This window comes from Liolophura sinensis, chromosome 6, assembly GCF_032854445.1.
Source record: "Liolophura sinensis isolate JHLJ2023 chromosome 6, CUHK_Ljap_v2, whole genome shotgun sequence".
NCBI lineage: Eukaryota > Metazoa > Mollusca > Polyplacophora > Chitonida > Chitonidae > Liolophura > Liolophura sinensis.
The window spans coordinates 80,089,243-80,110,639 of record NC_088300.1 but is presented as its reverse complement, the minus strand read 5'-3'; the positions used below and the strand labels follow the sequence as shown (position 1 = coordinate 80,110,639).

General features: G+C 44.2%; 1 protein-coding gene across 1 annotated transcript in view; it reads right to left on the bottom strand.

Annotated features, from left to right (window-relative positions):
* Positions 1-7,412, bottom strand: part of LOC135468136 (soluble guanylate cyclase 88E-like) — a 99,894-nt gene extending 92,482 nt beyond the window's left edge. Inside the window, 1 exon segment of the mRNA XM_064746218.1 lies at positions 7,354-7,412. The gene's annotated coding sequence lies outside the window, so the exon portion shown is untranslated.
* Between the last annotated feature and the right edge of the window lie 13,985 nt (positions 7,413-21,397).

Here is a 21,397-nt window from a genome sequence, read left to right as displayed (position 1 = left end):
ACACATGTATAACACAAACCTTTGCTCCTGGCTCAGATGTACATGTATATGTACAACACATGTATACCTGCAGCACTTGTTTGTAAGCCCACCAAATACAATTAGTTTAAAGTGAACAATTTGGACAAATGCCAGGCTTTACCTTAGTAAGTCTTACACCTCCTTTCTGTGCACCAGCAGGCCCCAGTGCACAGTTGATAAACCATGTAAGGGTTCGCTGGATTTGTCAGTGGGTCAGACTGACCAGTGTCCAGTTTACAGGTGGCCATTACCTGTTCAGTACTACACACTGGTCATCTCCTTATTAACTCCCCAATGAAGTTGTCATGGGGACCACAGTTTACGACATTCACTGGGAAGCACTGTCCTGCCATACAGGAAGTCTGTCACTACCGCACAAGTTTTGCTCCGCAGAGCATCTGTACCTCACACAGTGTACTCATGTATTCTACTGTCCATCCTGGCTGGCTGTCAGCTAGCTTACTCTCACCATCTTCCTAATGTACATGTAGCATTAATCCAACAACAGAGCTGGTCATAGCTGTACAACATTCCTCTGACAACACAGCTGGTGTCTCCCAATGCACAACTGACGTTCTCCTCACCAAGGACGAGTACAAACTCCACTAATTCCATTCTATTTTCACACAAACCATAATTAGCTGATTCTTTAGATGAAACAACAATCATAGCAACTCACTCATTAAGAGGAGTTATTTACTGCCATGTGCCAGAAACAACAGGTTGTTTTCTTATGCTTCTTCCACGTCCATCCCAATGGCTTCATGTGGTCACAGTAACAAGACTGACAGTGTCCTAAACAACACAGCGATAAACTGACCTATATGTATAGGTGTGTTAATCAGGTTCATAGTTTTCAAAATGACTATACACAAAAATCAGCTACAATATTAATTCTAAATGTTTTCCTTACTGTCAATGTCCACATAATTACAATGTAAAGATTAAGAAGAAAACAATAACATGACAGATTCTAAATAATTCACTTTGGAGCATTTTTACTTATGGTGGGGGACGGGTGGTGGGAGGCGCTCTGTGGTGCAGTGACCTAGAAGCCTTTCACCAATGCAGTCACTGTGAGTACAAGTCCAGCTCATGCTGGCTTCTCTGGCTACATGGAAAGGCCTGCCAGCAACCTGTAGATGGTCATGGTTTTTTTCCCAGGCTTTGCCGGGTTTCTCCACCGTGATGCTTGCCACCATCGTACCATTGAAATATTTACAAGCTCTAAATCACAAGGGAGCATCACTAGCTCTAGATCAAAAGGGAGCTTCACAAGCTCTAAGTCACAATGGAGCTTCACAAGCTCTAAGTCACAAGGGAGCTTCACAAGCTCTAAGTCACAAAGGAGCATCACTAGCTCTAAATCAAAAGGGAGCTTCACAAGCTCTAAGTCACAAGGGAGCTTCACAAGCTCTAAGTCACAAGGGAGCTTCACACGCTCTAAGTCACAAAGGAGCTTCATAAGCTCTAAGTCACAAGGGAGCTGCACAATCTTCAAGTCAGAAGGCAGCACAACAGAGCTTCACGAGCACCATGTCACAGGGGAACTTCATAAACTCTACTATAGTCAGATCACGTGCTTTATGTCATAAGGGAGCATTTCAAGCTTCAGAATGGTTCACATGTATATATATATGTATATATATATATATATATATATATATATATATATATGGATGTTCATTAGAAATGACACTACTCTGAAAGAACAAATGATGTGAGAGCCTGACCTACCACTCCATTGTGTTATAAGGTCTCAGTCCAATATCCCCACTATTCATGCTCAAAACCATGCAGAACAACCCTCCAGCCATTATAAAATCAGCATCTCCCTGCGGACTACTGTGTCCTACTCTGTCCTTAACTTCTTATCTCACACTTCACCATGAACACAAATGTGAAATGTGTTCATTCATAATAGCAGGCATACAGGCACTTTCAGTACTGATAGGCCATAAGAATAGTGACAGTTAGCAATATGTTAATATATTTATTTACTTCAATGATTTATCTTCAAAATCATGCTCAAAAATAATTCAGATCGCAAATGTAATAGCAATCAAATTTATGCTTGCTTGAATACATGGGGATCAACTATATTTTAGTCATATCATCTCCTTGCAGTGCTGTCTAATGCTGGACTGCCAAGGGCACTAGACATACATGAATGAGGTCCCTGCCCCGCCTTCCCCCAAATCCTTCTACATCCATGTACTCACCCCTACATCTATGCACTACGCCCCACCCTGCATACATTCACTAAGCCCCACCCTGCATACATGCACTACGCCCCACCCTGCATACATGCACTTTGCCCCACCTGCATACATGCACTATGCCCCACCCTGCATACATACACTATGCCCCACCCTGCTTACATGCATTATGCCCCACCTGCGTACATACACTATGCCCCACCCTGCATACATGCACTATGCCCCGTCCTGCATACATGCACCATGCCCCACCTGCATACATGCACTATGCCCCCCTGCATACATGTACGCCCCACCCGCATACATGCACTACGCCCCAACCTACATACATGGACTATGCCCCACCTGCGTACATGCACTACAACCCACCTGCGTACATGCACTACGCCCCACCTGCACACATGCATTGCCCCACCCTGCATGATGCCCACCCCTACGTCCATGCATTACAACACACCCTACAACCATCAATGAAGCCACCCCAGTATGGTACAGCTGACACCACTATAATAATGTAAACAATATTTATAAAAGAACCCTGAAAAACCAAACACTTCAGTAACCAGGATTAAGAACAATGTTTTACATTTACTGGCCTACAATATGTATATAAAACAGACTTGTGATATGTTTACTTGAAGAAATTTATCAACACGAGCAACAGTTTCATGTTACTAACTGTTTTAACAAAGCCGCATCAATTTAATAAATATATGGTGTACAAATTTCACAAAGATTTCACATTTTCGCACCATTTTTCAACGAGGGACATATTCATCTGTTATGTAGACGTGTAAGGATACATGCACCACTGTTTATAGCCGTTAACACAAGTCTGACAACATCAGAATAGCCTTTGACCTCTCCCTATAAGCTAACAAACTCAGATGATCTCACTACAGTTACAACTGACTGACTGGGTAAATGGCACCTAAAAAACTCTCCCACTCCAGCAGATGCCTTCCAATGATAACTGCCAGGCTGGTCTCCCAGCTAACAAATGGAGACAGCTTAGTTTTCAAGACTCAATATCCATAAGTGACTGCATGAGCACCCACATCTGCAAACAGCTACATGTATGTACTGTCTTCAGGTCACTATATGATCAATCTTACAAACATCCCATAAACTATGATTGATTGGTTGATTGATCAAACCATGGAGAGCTTACCACATCCCATACCTGTGACTGACTGTTTGATGGATCAAACCATGGAGAACTTACAAACATCCCATTCCTGTAACTGACCGGTTGATGGATCAAACCATGTAGAACTCCCAAACATCCCATTCCTGTAACTGACTGGTTGATGGATCAAGCCATGGAGAACTTACAGACATCCCATTCCTGTAACTGACTGGTTGATGGATCAAGCCATGGAGAACTTACAGACATCCCATTCCTGTAACTGACTGGTTGATGGATCAAGCCATGGAGAACTTACAGACATCCCATTCCTGTAACTGACTGGTTGATTGATCAACACCATGTAGAACTCCCAAACATCCCATACCTGTGACTGACTGGTTGATTGATCAACACCATGTAGAACTCCCAAACATCCCATTCCTGTAACTGACCGGTTGATGGATCAAACCATGTAGAACTCCCAAACATCCCATTCCTGTAACTGACTGGTTGATGGATCAAGCCATGGAGAACTTACAGACATCCCATTCCTGTAACTGACTGGTTGATTGATCAACACCATGTAGAACTCCCAAACATCCCATACCTGTGACTGACTGGTTGATTGATCAACACCATGTAGAACTCCCAAACATCCCATTCCTGTAACTGACTGGTTGATTGATCAACACCATGTAGAACTCCCAAACATCCCATACCTGTGACCGACTGTTTGATGGATCAAGAAATGGAGAACTTACAGACACTGACTGGGTGAAGTCAAATCATGCAGGAACATCTTGGGGGATGTTTGGGGTTTTATATCGTATGTATGTCAGACAAGAAGTCATTAGGTGCGTGTACATATACTGTGTCTTCTTGTTGCAGGGAGAGTCCATGCTGCCAAAGTGCTGCCGTCACTGAAGTATCGTGCCAAAAACACCACACATACCACCTCACCCAGTCACATTATACAGGGGCCAACCAACCCTGTTTCTTTGATCTAGACTCTCAATGCTGAGCGCTAAGTGAAGAAGCAACAATTAAATGCCATTTTTAAAGCCACTGGTATGACCCAACTCGGGTTTGATCTCGGGACTCCCAACTTGGAGGCAGAGGCTCTAGCCATTAAGCAACCAAAGCAGTACTTACTGGTTGAACACACCATAAAAACTGATAAACAACCATGGCTGTGAATGACAGGCTGAACATTCATTAAATGAACATCATTCAAACTCAAAACGTGAGTAAAAGATTCGTTGAAAAGGCATATTGCAGAGAGGATACTAACACATTTTGTGTATGTCAGTGACTGACTCGTTGAGGAATCATATTATGGGTAAAGACAAACTCCCAATGTCTGTCAGGCATCATGGAGTCTGTATCCAATACTCAATGTCTGTCAGGCACCATGGAGTCTGTACCCAATACTCAATGTCTGTCAGGCACCATGGAGTCTGTACCCAATACTCAATGTCTGTCAGGCACCATGGAGCCTGTACCCAATACTCAATGTCTGTCAGGTAACATGGAGCCTGTGCCCAATACTCAATGTCTGTCAGGTAACATGGAGCCTGTACCCAATACTCAATGTCTGTCAGGTAACATGGAGTCTGTACCCAATACTCAATGTCTGTCAGGTAACATGGAGTCTGTACCCAATACTCAATGTCTGTCAGGCACCATGGAGCCTGTACCAAATACTCAACATCTGTCAGGCACCATGGAGTCTGTGACCCAATGTCTGTCAGGCACCATGGAGTCTGTACCCAATACTCAATGTCTGTCAGGTACCATGGAGTCTGTACCCAATGTCTATCAGGTAACATGGAGTCTGTACCCAATGTCTGTCACGTAACATGGAATCTGTGACCCAATGTCTGTCAGGTAACATGGAGTCTGTGACCCAATGTCTGTCAGGTAACATGGAGTCTGTACCCAATGTCTGTCAGGTAACATGGAGTCTGGTACCCAATGTCTGTCAGGTAACATGGAGTCTGTGACCCAATGCCTGTCACGTAACATGGAGTCTGTGACCCAATGTCTGTCATGTAACATGGAGTCTGTACCAAATACTCAATGTCTGTCAGGCACCATGGAGTCTGTACCAAATACTCAATGTCTGTCAGGCACCATGGAGTCTGTACCAAACCCTCAATGTCTGTCGGGTACCATGGAGTCTGTGACCCAATGTCTGTCAGGTAACATGGAGCCTGTACCCAATACTCAATGTCTGTCAGGTACCATGGAGTCTGTACCAAACCCTCAATGTCTGTCAGGCACCATGGAGTCTGTACCCAATACTCAATGTCTGTCAGGCACCATGGAGTCTGTACCAAACCCTCAATGTCTGTCAGGCACCATGGAGTCTGTACCCAATACTCAATGTCATTCAGGTAACATGGAGTCTGTGACCCAATGCCTGTCAGGCATCATAGAGTCTGTACCAAACCATCAATGTTTATCAGGCATCATAGAATCTGTACCAAATACTCAATGTCCGTCAGGCATCTTAGAGTCTGTACCAAAATCTCGATGTCTCTGAGGCATCGTAGTGTCTGTACCAAACCCTCAATATCTGTCAGGCTTCTTAGTGTCTATACCAAACCCTCGATGTCTGTGAGGCATCATAATGTCTGTACCAAACCCTCAATGTCTGTCAGGCTTCTCAGTGTCTGTATCAAACCCTCATTGTGTGTCAGGAATCATGTAGCCTGTACCAAAATCCTAGTGTCTCTCAGGCAGTCAGGGAGTCTGTACCAAACACCCAATGTCAGTCAGGAATCATGTAGTCTGCACCAAACACCCAATGTCTATTAGCCATGATGGGATCTGTACCAAACACCCAATGTTCATCGGGCATCATGAAGCCTTTACAAAACACCCAATGTCTGTCAGGCATCATGGCTTCTGTACCAAACACCCAATATCCATCGGGCATCATGGAGCCTTTACAAAACACCCAATGTCTGTCGGGCATCATGGCTTCTGTACCAAACACCCAATGTCTGTGAGGCATCATAATGTCTGTACCAAACCCTCAATGTCTGTCAGGCTTCTTAGTGTCTGTATCAAACCCTCATTGTGTGTCAGGAATCATGTAGCCTGTACCAAAATCCTAGTGTCTCTCAGGCAGTCAGGGAGTCTGTACCAAACACCCAATGTCAGTCAGGAATCATGTAGTCTGCACCAAACACCCAATGTCTATTAACCATGATGGGATCTGTACCAAACACCCAATGTCAATCGGGCATCATGAAGCCTTTACAAAACACCCAATGTCTGTCAGGCATCATGGCTTCTGTACCAAACACCCAATGTCCGTCGGGCTTCATGGAGTCTATACCAAACACCCGATGTTCATCAGGCATTATGGAGTCTGTACCAAACACCTGATGTTCGTCAGGCATCATGGAGTCTGTTCAAACATCCAGGGTGCGGATAAAAGAAAATCTTTTGCAAGGATTTTCAAGAGCGTCATGTTTTATGTTTTCCACCACTTCTAGGCACCAATCTCACTGTACCTCCTTGAGAAGATTACTGGATAATATTTTGTAAAACTATTCATCAGTCCATTCTGAAAATATTCAAGTATACTATCTGATATAAAAAAAATCAAATACTTTCAATGATATCTCTAAATAAATAAATAAACTATGAAAACTTTCAAGAAATGAAGAATTTCTAGGACCAGAGGGAGGCATGCAATGTGAATGACTGGCACACTCTTACCAGAACCCTGTGTGTCTGATTGAATGGTTGAACATTCTGAGGTAACAATAGGGCTGAAAACAACCGATAAACTTGGAAAAAAGCCAAGTCTCACCAAAAATAACCTAAAATAAAAGTTTCCACGTCTTAAATATTCAACATACAAAAGCAGCAATAATACATGATACAAATGAGCTGCTTCACCATTACATAAAATATTTCATAGTAATAACTTCTACTATATCTTTTACATAATCAACAGAAACTCCTTACCTAAGCACCAGATGCCTCAGTCTTGAGCACTGCCACTGTCTGTGAGGAGATGTTAGAAGTTTAGAGGATTCGTGTGACTGCCTGAGTCAGAGAGCTTGCCTCCTGTGTACATACATGTAGAGCTGCCATGCCTTATCACAGCCACCCAACAGCCTCTATGGTCACCCTCAAGTGCATGTCAGGCCAGCCACTTGCTGCAGAACACCTACAAAAAAAATTATTTTTACTTGGTGGCATCCTGCTTCCATTGGATCGTGGAGTCAATGCGATGTACTGTATAACCCTCTGCTTTATATGCAATGTCCAGTCCTCATTCTTTCAACTTTTTTTTCTACCAAAACAGGACATGAAATACTGGCATAGAACATATTGTGTTAAGTCTTTCCTCTGAAGAGTTCCAATGTTTGTTCCAATATTAGCCAGTTAAGAGCTTGACTGAAAGTGAACAAGCATGCAACTGCTGTATCTCTGAGCCCAACCCACAATTATGTAAGTTAATCTTGGGCACGTCCGACAAGCTTTGATAGTTTAAAACGTATCGTTTTCACCTTGAGACAGAAGTTATCAGCCTTGTGATTATGGCTTTACGCCACACCAACAACATTTCACCCGTATCATGGTAACTGTATATTCTGTACCAAACACCAGAGGTAGTCACAACACACATGTACCTCTACTGGCTGAATTCACAGAGTAAAATACACAGGTCACACAAGCCACAAAGTAAGGGCTTGAAAGTAATCAGATCTTGCCAACCCTTCATATTCTGATCTTCAGTAGATTTGAGACCATTACTACCAGGATATGGAATGCCAAAACAGAAAAAATTCAAAAGAAGATATAGTACCTACCGTACTTTAATTCCTCAACCATTTTGCACATTTTAGGAACAAAACTACTTTGGTGGGATTGACCAATTTCAGGGCATCACAAAAGTATAATCTTATAAGTTAACAGAGAATAATGCCTTCAGAATATGCTTGAATAAATATCTTGTAAACATTTTTCAACACATGAAAGCATTTCTCACAAAGGCACAGATGTTACCCCAAGAGAAAAAATATAAGATCAAAATGAAACTTCATCCAAAAGATATATTACGTGTTAGAACACTAAATCTCATCCAAGAAAGCACGTGATTATATCCAGGACACGTGACCTTCTGATGATTTGCATAACCTAATGTTGCCACTTTGAGGTGGCCGTATGCCTTTGAGGTGGCCATCTGCCTTTGAGGTGGCTGTCGGACTTTGAGGTGGCTGTCGGACTTTGAGGTGGCCGTCTGACTTTGAGGTGGCCGTCTGACTTCGAGGTGGCCGTATGCCTTTGAGGTGGCCGTCGGACTTTGAGGTGGCCGTCAGACTTTGAGGTGGCTGTCGGACTTTGAGATGGCTGTCGGACTTTGAGGTGGCCGTCTGACTTTGAGGTGGCCGTCAGACTTTGAGGTGGCTGTCAGACTTTGAGGTGGCTGTCAGACTTTGGGGTGGCTGTCAGACTTTGAGGACTTTGAGGTGGCTGTCAGACTTTGGGGTGGCTGTCAGACTTTGAGGACTTTGAGGTGGTTGTCTGACTTTGGGGTGGTTGTCTGACTTTGAGGTGGCTGTCAGACTTTGGGGTGGCTGTCAGACTTTGAGGACTTTGAGGTGGCTGTCAGACTTTGGGGTGGCTGTCAGACTTTGAGGTGGTTGTCTGACTTTGAGGTGGTTGTCTGACTTTGAGGTGGCCGTCTGACTTTGAGGTGGCCGTCGGACTTTGAGGTGGCCGTCTGACTTCGAGGTGGCCGTATGCCTTTGAGGTGGCCGTCTGCCTTGTGACCGTCTGACTTTGAGGTGGCTGTCAGACTTTGGGGTGGCTGTCAGACTTTGAGGACTTTGAGGTGGCTGTCAGACTTTGGGATGGCTGTCAGGCTTTGAGGACTTTGAGGTGGTTGTCTGACTTTGAGGTGGCTGTCAGACTTTGAGGTGGCTGTCGGACTTTGAGGTGGCTGTTTGACTTTGAGGTGGCCATCACACTTTGAGGTGGCCGTCGGTCAGTAGTCCAGGTCAATCTGAAATAGAATTACTCTCAACTCCTGAGTTGGCATTAAAGCATGTGTAACTAAATTAATGTCAGTCCTATAGCTTAAAGCTTGCTTCAACAGGCAAGCATGTTAAAAGATTACACTGTGAAGAATCAAAATTTCCAAAAATTGAAACAATCATTTTCATTGTCTTGTAATTACGTAATGATTTATTGCTCTCTGTAGACCAATGTACATGGAGTGGGCTCAATTTGAAGGTTTGCTTAATACAAGCACACTGAAAAGTTCATTTTCTAGTGATCACCATATAAATGGCGTCATTTTGTTAGCGGTTGGCCTTTCTAGAGGTTACTTTTCTTATATATGTCCTTAATGTACTCTGTAACACTTTGGACCATCATTAGATGTGGCAAAAAACTTGAACTTGTTTTGGATGGGTTTTTGGGTCCTGTCACACAAGACATGACATATTTATTCTGGAATTAAATTATTAATTTTAAAAGAAATGTCAGTTTTGATTAAAGCTTTTTTCCTTCATCAAGACATTTTGCCTTGGCCTAGATTTTGCACCTTGCTATAAAATTAGTGTTTTGATAAAGATTTTTTTATTTGTGCTAAACTTCGTACTGGCATTCTTGGGGACACATTTTCTGTTTTGGTTGCAATGTACTTGTTTTACTACTAAATGAATGGGAACTTATATAAATATTACATTTTTCACCTGTACCTGGAAAGATGTGGTGCACGGTGCTTCCCATGCTCAGGCACATATACAGCAACCTGAGGCTTTACTTCAGACAGGAGGTCTGTACCTGGAAAGATGTAGTGTATGGTGCTCCCCATGCTAGCTCAGCCACTTATACAGCAACCTGAGGCTTTACTTCAGACAGGAGGTCTGTACCTGGAAAGATGTAGTGTATGGTGCTCCCCATGTTAGCTCAGCCACTTATACAGCAACCTGAGGCTGTACTTCAGATAGGAGGTCTGTACCTGGAAAGATGTAGTGTATGGTGCTCCCCATGCTCAGGCGCATATACAGCAACCTGAGGCTTTACTTCAGACAAGAGGTCTGTACCTGGAAAGATGTAGTGCATGGTGCTCCCCTTGCTAGCTCAGGCACATATACAGCAACCTGAGGCATTACTTCAGACAGGAGGTCTGTACCTGGAAAGATGTGGTGTATGGTGCTCCCCATGTTAGCTCAGCCACTTATACAGCAACCTGAGGCTTTACTTCAGACAGGAGGTCTGTACCTGCAAAGATGTAGTGTATGGCGCTCCCCTTGCTAGCTCAGCCACTTATACAGCAACCTGAGGCTTTACTTCAGGCAGGAGGTCTGTACCTGGAAAGATGTAGTGTATGGTGCTCCACATGCTAGCTCAGCCACTTATACAGCAACCTGAGGCTTTACTTCAGACAGGAGGTCTGTACCTGGAAAGATGTAGTGTATGGTGCTCCCCATGCTAGCTCAGGCACATATACAGTAGCCTGAGGCTTTACTTCAGACAGGAGGTCTGTACTGGAAAGATGTAGTGTATGGTGCTCCCCATGTTAGCTCAGGCACTTATACAGCAACCTGAGGCTTTACTTCAGAACAGGAGGTCTGTACCTGCAAAGATATGGTGTATGGTGCTCCCCATGCTAGCTCAGGCACTTATACAGCAACCTGAGGCTTTACTTCAGACAGGAGGTCTGTACCTGGAAAGATGTAGTGTATGGTGCTCCCCATGCTAGCTCAGGCACATATACAGCAACCTGAGGCTTTACTTCAGACAGGAGGTCTGTACCTGGAAAGATGTAGTGTATGGTGCTCCCCATGCTAGCTCAGGCACATATACAGCAACCTGAGGCTTTACTTCAGACAGGAGGTCTGTACCTGGAAAGATGTAGTGTATGGTGCTCCCCATGCTAGCTCAGACACTTATACAGTAACCTGAGGCTTTACTTCAGGCAGGAGGTCTGTGCCTGGAAAGATGTGGTGTACAGAGCTCCCCATGCTAGCTCAGCTCACTTTCTCGAACACATATACCCGACAGTGAACTACATGCGTATTATGAGCTGCGGCATCACCACCTCGTTTGGGAAAGTCAGATACCACGAGAGCGGCGAGAGTAAGAGAGGGGAGAGTGAGAGAGGGGAGAGAGTGGGAGAGGGGAGAGTGGGAGAAGAGAGAGTGAGAAAGGGCAGAGTGAGAGAGGCAATTGTGAATGAAATTTGCACACAGGGAGATAAAAGTTCATAACAAATATATAAGTTGCTGTAACTGCTGACAGGAAATGATCATGATGTGTTTACCAACTGTCTATAAGAAGCCAGGAGTTCCCGAAGCCTAGGTGAGCCACTTAATCTTTATCCTGTGGGGCTGGGATATACAAACCCATGTCATAACTATGGGCTCATGTAGCTAGCCACTTAATCTTTACCCTGTGGGCTGGGATAGACAAGCCCACGTCATAACTATGGCTCATGTAGCTAGCCACTTAATCTTTACACTGTGGACTGGGATAGACAAGCCCATGTCATAACTATGGTTCATGTAGCTAGCCACTTAATCTTTACCCTGTGGGCTGGGATAGACAAGCCCATGTCATAACTATGGCTCATGTATGTGGCCACTTAATCTTTATCCTGTGGGCTGGGATAGACAAGCCCATGTCATAACTATGGCTCATGTATGTGGCCACTTAATCTTTACACTGTGGGCTAGGATAGATAAGCCCATGTCATAACTATGGCCCATGTATGTGGCCACTTAATCTTTACACAGTGGGCTGGGATAGACAAGCCCATGTCATAACTATGGCTCATGTAGCTAGCCACTTAATCTTTACCCTGTGGGCTGGGATAGATAAGCCCATGTCATCACTATGGCTCATGTAGCTAGCCACTTAATCTTTATCCTGTGGGCTGGGATAGACAAGTCCATGTCATAACTATGGCTCATGTATCTAGCCACTTAATCTTTACCCTGTGGGCTGGGATAGATAAGCTTATGTCATAACTATGGCTCAAGTATGTGGCCACTTAATCTTTACACTGTGGGCTGGGATAGATAAGCCCATGTCATAACTATGGCTCATGTATGTGGCCACAATCTTTATCCTGTGCGCTGGGATAGACAAGCCCATGTCATAACTATGGCTCATGTAGCTAGCTACTTAATCTTTATCCTGTGGGCTGGGATAGACAAGCCCATGTAATAACTATGGTTCATGTAGCTAGCCACTTAATCTTTACCCTGTGGGCTGGGATAGATAAGCCCATGTCATAACTATGGCTACTTAATCTTTATCCTGTGGGCTGGGATAGATAAGCCCATGTCATAACTATGGTTCATGTAGCTAGCTACTTAATCTTTATCCTGTGGGCTGGGATAGATAAGCCCATGTCATAACTATGGCTACTTAATCTTTACCCTGTGGGCTGGGATAGATAAGCCCATGTCATAACTATGGCTCATGTATGTGGCCACTTAATCTTTATCCTGTGGGCTGGGATAGATAAGCCCATGTCATAACTATGGCTCATGTATGTGGCCACTTAATCTTTACCCTGTGGGCTGGGATAGATAAGCCCATGTCATCACTATGGCTCATGTAGCTAGCCACTTAATCTTTACACTGTGGGCTGGGATAGATAAGCCCATGTCATAACTATGGCTCATGTATGTGGCCACTTAATCTTTACACTGTGAGCTGGGATAGACAAGCCCATGTCATAACTATGTACCAGCTTACATCCCTGGTACAACTAGGCTCTACTTACATCCCTGGTACAGCCAGGCACCAGCTTACATCCCTGGTACAGCCACAAACAGCCTACATCCCTGGGACAGCCAGGTCATGCTTAAAAACCTAGGACAGCCAGACCCGGCTGTAAGTAGGCAACCAGGCCTACTTATATATCCCTAGGAGAGCCAGAAACAGCTTATATCCCTGGTACTGCCAGGTACCAACTTACATCCCTGGAACAGCCAGGCCCTGCTTATGACCCTGAGACAGCCTGGGCCTGCTTACACATCTAGGTCAGCCATGCCCCGCTTACACTGGGTCAATCAGGCCCTGCTTACACAGCTGGGACAGCCAGGCCCTGCTTACATTGGGTCAGCCAGGCCCTGCTTACACATCTGGAACAGCTGAGCTGTGCGTACACAGCTGGGACAGGGACAACCAGGCCCAGTTTACATCCCTTGAAGAGGCAGGCCCTGCTTACATTGGGTCAGCCTGGCGCTGCTTACACATCTGGAACAGCCAAGCCGTGCGTACACAGCTGGGACAGGGACAGCCAGGTCCAGTTTACATCCCTTGGAGAGGCAGGCCCTGCTTACACTGGGTCAGCCAGGCCCTGCTTACACATCTGGAACAGCCGAGCCTTGAATACACAGCTGGGACAGGGACAGCCAGGCCCAGTTTACATCCCTTGGAGAGGCAGGCCCTGCTTACACATCTGGAACAGCCGAGCCGTGCGTACACAGCTGGGACAGGGACAGCCAGGCCCAGTTTACATCCCTTGGAGAGGCAGGCTCTGCTGACCCTGTGACAGCCAGACCTTGCTTACACATCTGGAACAGCCGAGCCGTACATACACAGCTGGGACATGGACAGCCAGGCCCAGTTTACATCCCTTGGAGAGGCAGGCCCTGCTTACATTGGGTCAGCCAGGCGCTGCTTACACATCTGGAACAGCCAAGCCGTGCGTACACAGCTGGGACAGGGACAGCCAGGCCCAGTTTACATCCCTTGGAGAGGCAGGCCCTGCTTACACTGGGTCAGCCAGGCGCTGCTTACATATCTGGAACAGCCGAGCTGTGCGTACACAGCTGGGACACGGACAGCCTGGCCCATTTTACATCCCTTGGAGAGGCAGGCCCTGCTTACATTGGGTCAGCCAGGCGCTGCTTACACATCTGGAACAGCCGAGCCGTGCGTACACAGCTGGGACAGGGACAGCCAGGCCCAGTTTACATCCCTTGGAGAGGCAGGCCCTGCTGACCCTGTGACAGCCAGACCTTGCTTACACATCTGGAACAGCCGAGCCGTACGTACACAGCTGGGACATGGACAGCCAGGCCCAGTTTACATCCCTTGGAGAGGCAGGCCCTGCTTACAAAGGGGCAGCCAGGCGCTGCTTACACATCTGGAACAGCCAAGCCGTGCGTACACAGCTGGGACAAGGACAGCCAGGCCCAGTTTACATCCCTTGGAGAGGCAGGCCCTGCTTACACTGGGTCAGCCAGGCACTGCTCACATATCTGGAACAGCCGAGCTGTGCATACACAGCTGGGACAGGGACAGCCAGGCCCAGTTTACATCCCTTGGAGAGGCAGGCCCTGCTTACATTGGGTCAGCCAGGCGCTGCTTACACATCTGGAACAGCCAAGCCGTGCGTACACAGCTGGGACAGGGACAGCCAGGCCCAGTTTACATCCCTTGGAGAGGCAGGCCCTGCTTACAGTGGGTCAGCCAGACTTTGCTCACACATCTGAAACAGCCAAGCCATGCGTACACAGCTGGGACAGGGACAGCCAGGCCCAGTTTACATCCCTTGGAGAGCCAGGCCCTGCTTACACTGGGTCAGCCAGACTTTGCTTACACATCTGAAACAGCCAAGCCATGCGTACACAGCTGGGACATGGACAGCCAGGCCCAGTTTACATCCCTTGGAGAGGCAGGCCCTGCTTACACTGGGTCAGCCAGGCGCTGCTTACACATCCGGAACAGCCGAGCGGTGCATACACAGCTGGGACAGGGACAGCTTGGAGAGGCAGGCCCTGCTTACCCTGTGACAGCCAGACCTTGCTTGCATCTTTAGAGCTTAACCATGTCCAGCTGGTGCCAAGGGTCAGCCCGTCTGCCAGAAGTAGATGGTAGCCTCTTTCATGTTATAAGGCAGACAGTATTAATCATGGGATGGACAAATGGGTCAAACACATGTACGTGTACGACATTTTTACAACCAAACCTCTAAAACCAGATTTTCTCAGTTGACTGGAAAAGTCGTCCTCATATGACTGGAAAATTGTTAAGTATGATATTAAACACCAAGCATACATCCATATACATACTAACATCATTAAGCCAGAAAACAAATCACAAATTCATTTGACTGTTTCTTACTTTACATATTTAGCCAGAAGCGTCCAAAATTTAAAACATTTTGTTGAAAAATAAGCAAGAAATGAAAATATTTCAATATTTGATTCTGTCAAAAACAGACCAGCAGAAAATAAACAAAATGTCTAAAAGAACCTTGTGTGTGACACAATTTGTCACCCAGACCTGTTGCAAAATAATACATAAAACCAGAAGTGTTCAACCCCTGATAAAAATGTGAATGGATCAACCTACTAAAATTATAGCATCCTCCCACCATAACTGTCACTGGTAGATGTATTGTATTTCAGTAACAACAGCTGTCAACCATAACTGTCACTGGTAGCTGCATTGTATTTGAGTAACAGCAGCTGTCAACCATAACTGTCACTGGTAGCTGCATTGTATTTGAGTAACAGCAGCTGTCAACCATAACTGTCACTGGTAGTTGTATTGTATTTGAGTAACAACAGCTGTCAAGCATAACTGTCACAGGTAGTTGTATTGTATTTGAGTAACAACAGCTGTCAAGCATAACTGTCACTGGTAGTTGTATTGTATTTGAGTAACAACAGCTGTCAACCATAACTGTCACTGGTAGTTGTATTGTATTTGAGTAACAACAGCTGTCAACCATAACTGTCACTGGTAGTTGTATTGTATTTGTGTAACAACAGCTGTCAAGCATAACTGCCACTGGTAGGTTGAATAACAACAACTGTCAAGCATAACTGTCACTGGCAGTTGCATTGTATTCGAGTAACAACAGCTGTCAAGCATAACTGTCACAGGTAGTTGTATTTTATTTGAGTAACAACAGCTGTCAAGCATAACTGTCAATGGTAGTTGTATTGTATTTGAGTAACAACAGTTGTCAACCATAACTGTCACTGGTAGCTGTATGGTATTTGAGTAACAACAGCTGTAAAGCATAACTGTCACTCGTAGCTGTATTATATTTGAGTAACAACAGCTGTCAAGCATAACTGTCACTGGTAGTTGCATTGTATTTGAGTAACAACAGCTGTCAAGCATAACTGTCACTGGTAGCTGCATTGTATTTGAGTAACAACAGCTGTCAAGCATAACTGTCACTGGTAGTTGTATTGTATTTGTGTAACAACAGCTGTCAAGCATAACTGCCACTGGCAGTTGCATTGTATTCGAGTAACAACAGCTGTCAAGCATAACTGTCACAGGTAGTTGTATTGTATTTGAGTAACAACAGCTGTCAAGCATAACTGTCAATGGTAGTTGTATTGTATTTCAGTAACAACAGCTGTCAACCATAACTGTCACTGGTAGTTGTATTGTATTTGAGTAACAACAGCTGTCGACCATAACTGTCACTGGTAGCTGTATTGTATTTGAGTAACAACAGCTGTCAACCATAACTGTCACTGGTAGCTGTATTGTATTTCAGTAACAACAGCTGTCAAGCATAACTGTCACTGGTAGTTGTATTGTGTTTGAGTGCTGTCAACCATAACTGTCACTGGTAGCCGCATTGTATTGGAGTAATTACTATTAGGAAAAATCCCATCTACAAGTTTATATTTTCACATGATCTCCTTTTTCTGCTGTTTACACACTCTTTTTTTCAATTTTTGAGAGAGTTCTTCTTTACTAACATCGCAAAAGAGTTTCAGTCTTCTAAGTACCCTACCTCCTCTGCAAAGAAGTTCAACTGTTGTTAAGCAAGATACCACACTGCCCTGGTTTAGCCTAATAAAACTTTTTCCTTTGAACTCATTCACAACACATTAGGGAATGCCTCCAACCAAACAAGCAAATGAGATGATTTTGGCACAAGCTGCATTCATTTGGTTGCCTCTTCTGCTCCTTTCTTCTGTTCAAAAATACATAAATCTACAAGGTTATAATTAAGATTTTAGGACAAGAAACATGGTCTCACTGCAAGTTTATTGTGAATCATATCAGAGGTGAGTGAAACTGACCTGCCTGGCACATTGCTAAAGCTCTTGTCAGCTCCATTCGTGGATCTACGTATAACTATCGCCAAGTGACAACTGACAAGTTGTGGATGAAGGCATTACTTCACTTTGAGTTCTGGTTCATCTGGTTTGGAATACTAACTCTCATCGCTGGTACACTCCAATCAGAGTTGCACTTTGCAACCAAGGAGACGTAGAAAATGAAAGAAAATTGGGCAAACATTCTCACGTTCGTTTTTGATCGCATAAAAATTATGTCAGTAATGCCTTACAAACTACGGGGTATATAAAAAGAAAAACTCAATCTGGCTATTTCTGGTCCAAGGCTGGTACTGAACACGCAGCTCATATGCAAGCAGCTGGAACTCGATGTCTCCAATCAATCCGTTCACGGGAGCTCTCATGTACGCTACTTAGGTCTCAATACGTATAATATGACAGTGCCGTAATGAGTTTGTTTTGAGAGACTTGAGAGGAATTCGAGATGAGTAGCTGAGATCTCCTGGGTCGGGATGATTTGTACCAAGGGTCAGCCGAGTGAACAAGTACCAGAATCACAATAACAGTTTGCGGCGATAGATTCTTTACATTAGATCTACGTCTCAAAGTACACAGCCGTGTCTCATCTTGCTCTCCTCTTATTTTCCCGCCATGTCATTGTCAAATCTTTCACGTCCAACTTTGTCAACACAAAACCGTAGTTTCGTATGTTCACGTGCAGCAGTATTTGTTTTGTATTTAATCTGCAAATAAACTAGTTGGGAACACCGCTGAATAATTTCTCATTTTTACTGGCTAATGTAAATAATCTAGAGCATTTTCAATCTTTCTGAAACATGTTCTACATGTACGAAACTATTTCTGGTATAAACTGCAGATGCAGCCTTTCTCTTTTCGTTGCCACAGACAGTGTAACACCATGGCTTGACCGCAAATTGTTGGACTCAATCAGATCGTATCTTACAAACCTGGCTGTTTTGTCCAATCACAGCAGTTCTTACTCAGGCACTCGGGTCGATCAGTGGCACATGTAACTTCAGTTCAATCGAAGGTGTTGCTACCTCAGCTGATGTAAGCTCACTTATTTTTACTATTTTTTAAGTAAAAATTTATACGCGTCATAATTAATCCAAACAGTGCTCGCCAATCTGTGAATTACGCTTGCCATTCTGTGCCATTTGAGTTCATCAGTGTACAATGTAGGCTAGTTACAACAGCGCAAACTGTCAAAGTTGTTGTTGTGCTCTTTATTTTAGCAATGTTAGTGCATCACGTACTCATCCTCAGCATTTAATAAGTGCAACTTAGTAGTTGCAAACGTAAGGTTGGTGGTAGCTCTATGTGGCTAGGTTTGTGCAGAAATATATGTAAGCATTTACTTTCCCCGCACTCTTTGGTTCTCAGTGTGCTATCCTCAACACACTGGTGTTGTCCACAGTTAGCCCGAGACCTCGGTCTAAGAGTGGCTTATATATACTGGACCGCTAGCCATCCTTAGCCCGAGAGTTGTCTGCACCCGATTTCGGAATATTGCTTACAAAGAGCTACAACCTCGTTCAATTCAAATGCATGCGTTTTAGATTCGTCCTGAATACACATAAAGCACGGCTATTCTGAAAGCTAAAATATTTACACACATCTTGCCACAGCCGCTACTCGCCTTTACATCCCCACTCTCCTGTAAATCTTAGCTGAAGTCAAAAATATGGTTATATTTGGCAGGTCGCCATGCGCTGGCATGTTTTTAAAATCTGGGTTAGCGAGGCACATATGCACAGCAGCGGATAACCTTTCCAGAAAATTTCCGGAAATTGAAATTCTGACGACTTGCCAGCTGTTGCTTTCAACAGCAAATGGTAACAGTCAGGGTGCGTTTTGTCTTTTCTGACGTACCTGCCACATCCTTTGGCAAAAAACTATCAAGGCCTTCACGCACCGTAATGCCTATGGTACCCAATTTTGAATGGAGCAGATGTCGAAGGTAACCCCCGTTTTTCATTTGCTAAAAAAATAATTTTAATCTGACAGTTTGCACAAACTGTGAGGTCCGTCATTTTGTGCCATAGGCTTCTGTCAAATTTGAATCTCCTCAGTCACATGGCTTTGTGCCTGTCAGAACTGACAGCCAGCTCAAAACATAGTGACATAATGAAAGGTCAACCACGAATGCACATGGGCGGGTAGCAGTAACATGGTTTAGTAGGTCAAAATGTCAACACGACATGTGAGCGTAAGTCACAACTGTGAATTATCTTAGATTTACTGGCCGTAAAGGGTACAGAATGTTGGAAAACTTGGCAGAGGAACAGAGGATGACTCGGTGAACATAATTCATTGGAGTTTTGCCCTGTTAATGCATGTACTGGTACATTTTGCACAGATTTTTGTTGCGCGTAGTTTCTCCGCGCTTGGCTATTTTTACATACCACTGTTTTAACCTGGATGACTCCTCGGCTGTGATCTATGCCTAACCCCATATTAAAAGATCACAGCCGAGATCCTTGCCTAGTTCGCAGTAGGCCCAGTGTATGATGTGGTTGCTCGTAATGCCTGTCCTTTTCTGCGACCGATGTATGTCAGTTTAGTGATATGCTACGTTTTGGAAGTATGCACTGCACCCTTACTTCTATGTGTACATCACCTACTGGCATCATCTGCCATTCATGCACCATGTTTCAAATTTCAGTATAATCACTCGGAAGTACTTCTTTACATGCATGTTAAATTTTTGTTTGTGCAACCCATCAAACCTACAGCCATTGCATATGTCACATATCCTTTTTTTAATACCATTGAAACAAGATTGGCCTTCTTGTCTGAGGGAGTTAGCACGCCAGTGCTGCCATGTGACCCAGTCGCTAAGAGATCAACTCTAGCTCATGCTGGCTTCCTTTCTGGCCGTACATGGGAAGGTCTTCCAGCAACCTGCGCATGGTTGTGGGTTTCCTCCTCACTCTGCCCAGTTTCCTCCCACCATAATGCTGTAGAAGTGGAATGCTCTTGAGCGTCAAACACCAATGAAATAAATAAATTTATCATTTATACAGTGTGCCAACAACATGCACTTGTTCCCTTCTTTAAATGTTGCGTGCATCAAGCTCCCATAACATTCCCCTAATGCATGTTTATGTTATGCCATTCTCGGCTTCACACTGTCTCAAAAATGCATTTTTGTAAAATCTCTAATTGTGTTTTTGTGTATGGTTAGCAAAAACAGAATGCTGTGAAGTACTTAATTTTTGCATAGAACTAATTTTCATATCAATAATTTACCGCAAAAAATAATTTCAGCGAAAAATATCCAATATTGAATGATGTGCTACAGGTCGTAGTAATAATGAAGTGAAATCTTTGCCAGGCAGATGGAGTTGAGCTAAGAAAGCCGGTGGGCCAGCTAAATTTTTTTACAGTAGTACAGTAAATTATGGTTTAAATATGTACAAACTCTGATGCTAAGGTTTTGTTGGTATAAAACAAAGTGGGAGTTCATTCGTCTGTAGTTGGATTAGTCTTCACTGTGTCAGTAAAGTGAAAGAAAAGTACATTCTAGCATGTGGTGGCTTCTAATGAATGTCGCTCTGATATGCGCTATGTCATTAGCTGTGTCTCTCTTGTGATCCAATAAGTTCTAACAAACTGTGAAGTGTGTATAACACAATGGCCATTTGACAGCTACGGCAATGTTTACGGTTTCTAACCTGCTACGAGGATGATTAAAACTGAAAACAGTGCAAAACTTACCGTGTTGCTTGATAAAGAATGAGTGATTGGCGCCGATAATGGTGAATTCATATGTTTTGTGTTAAACTGCTCAAAAGGTGACAGGTCACTTTGCCAGATGTTTAAAAGTACTCATAAGTGAATCAAAAAGAAGTGACACCTGTTTGAGTACTGCTCAAAGTAGGTGCAAAGATAATCTTCTTACGTAGTGTTAAAGCATCCCCCATTGTTTTAATCTATGATCCAGATCACAAGGA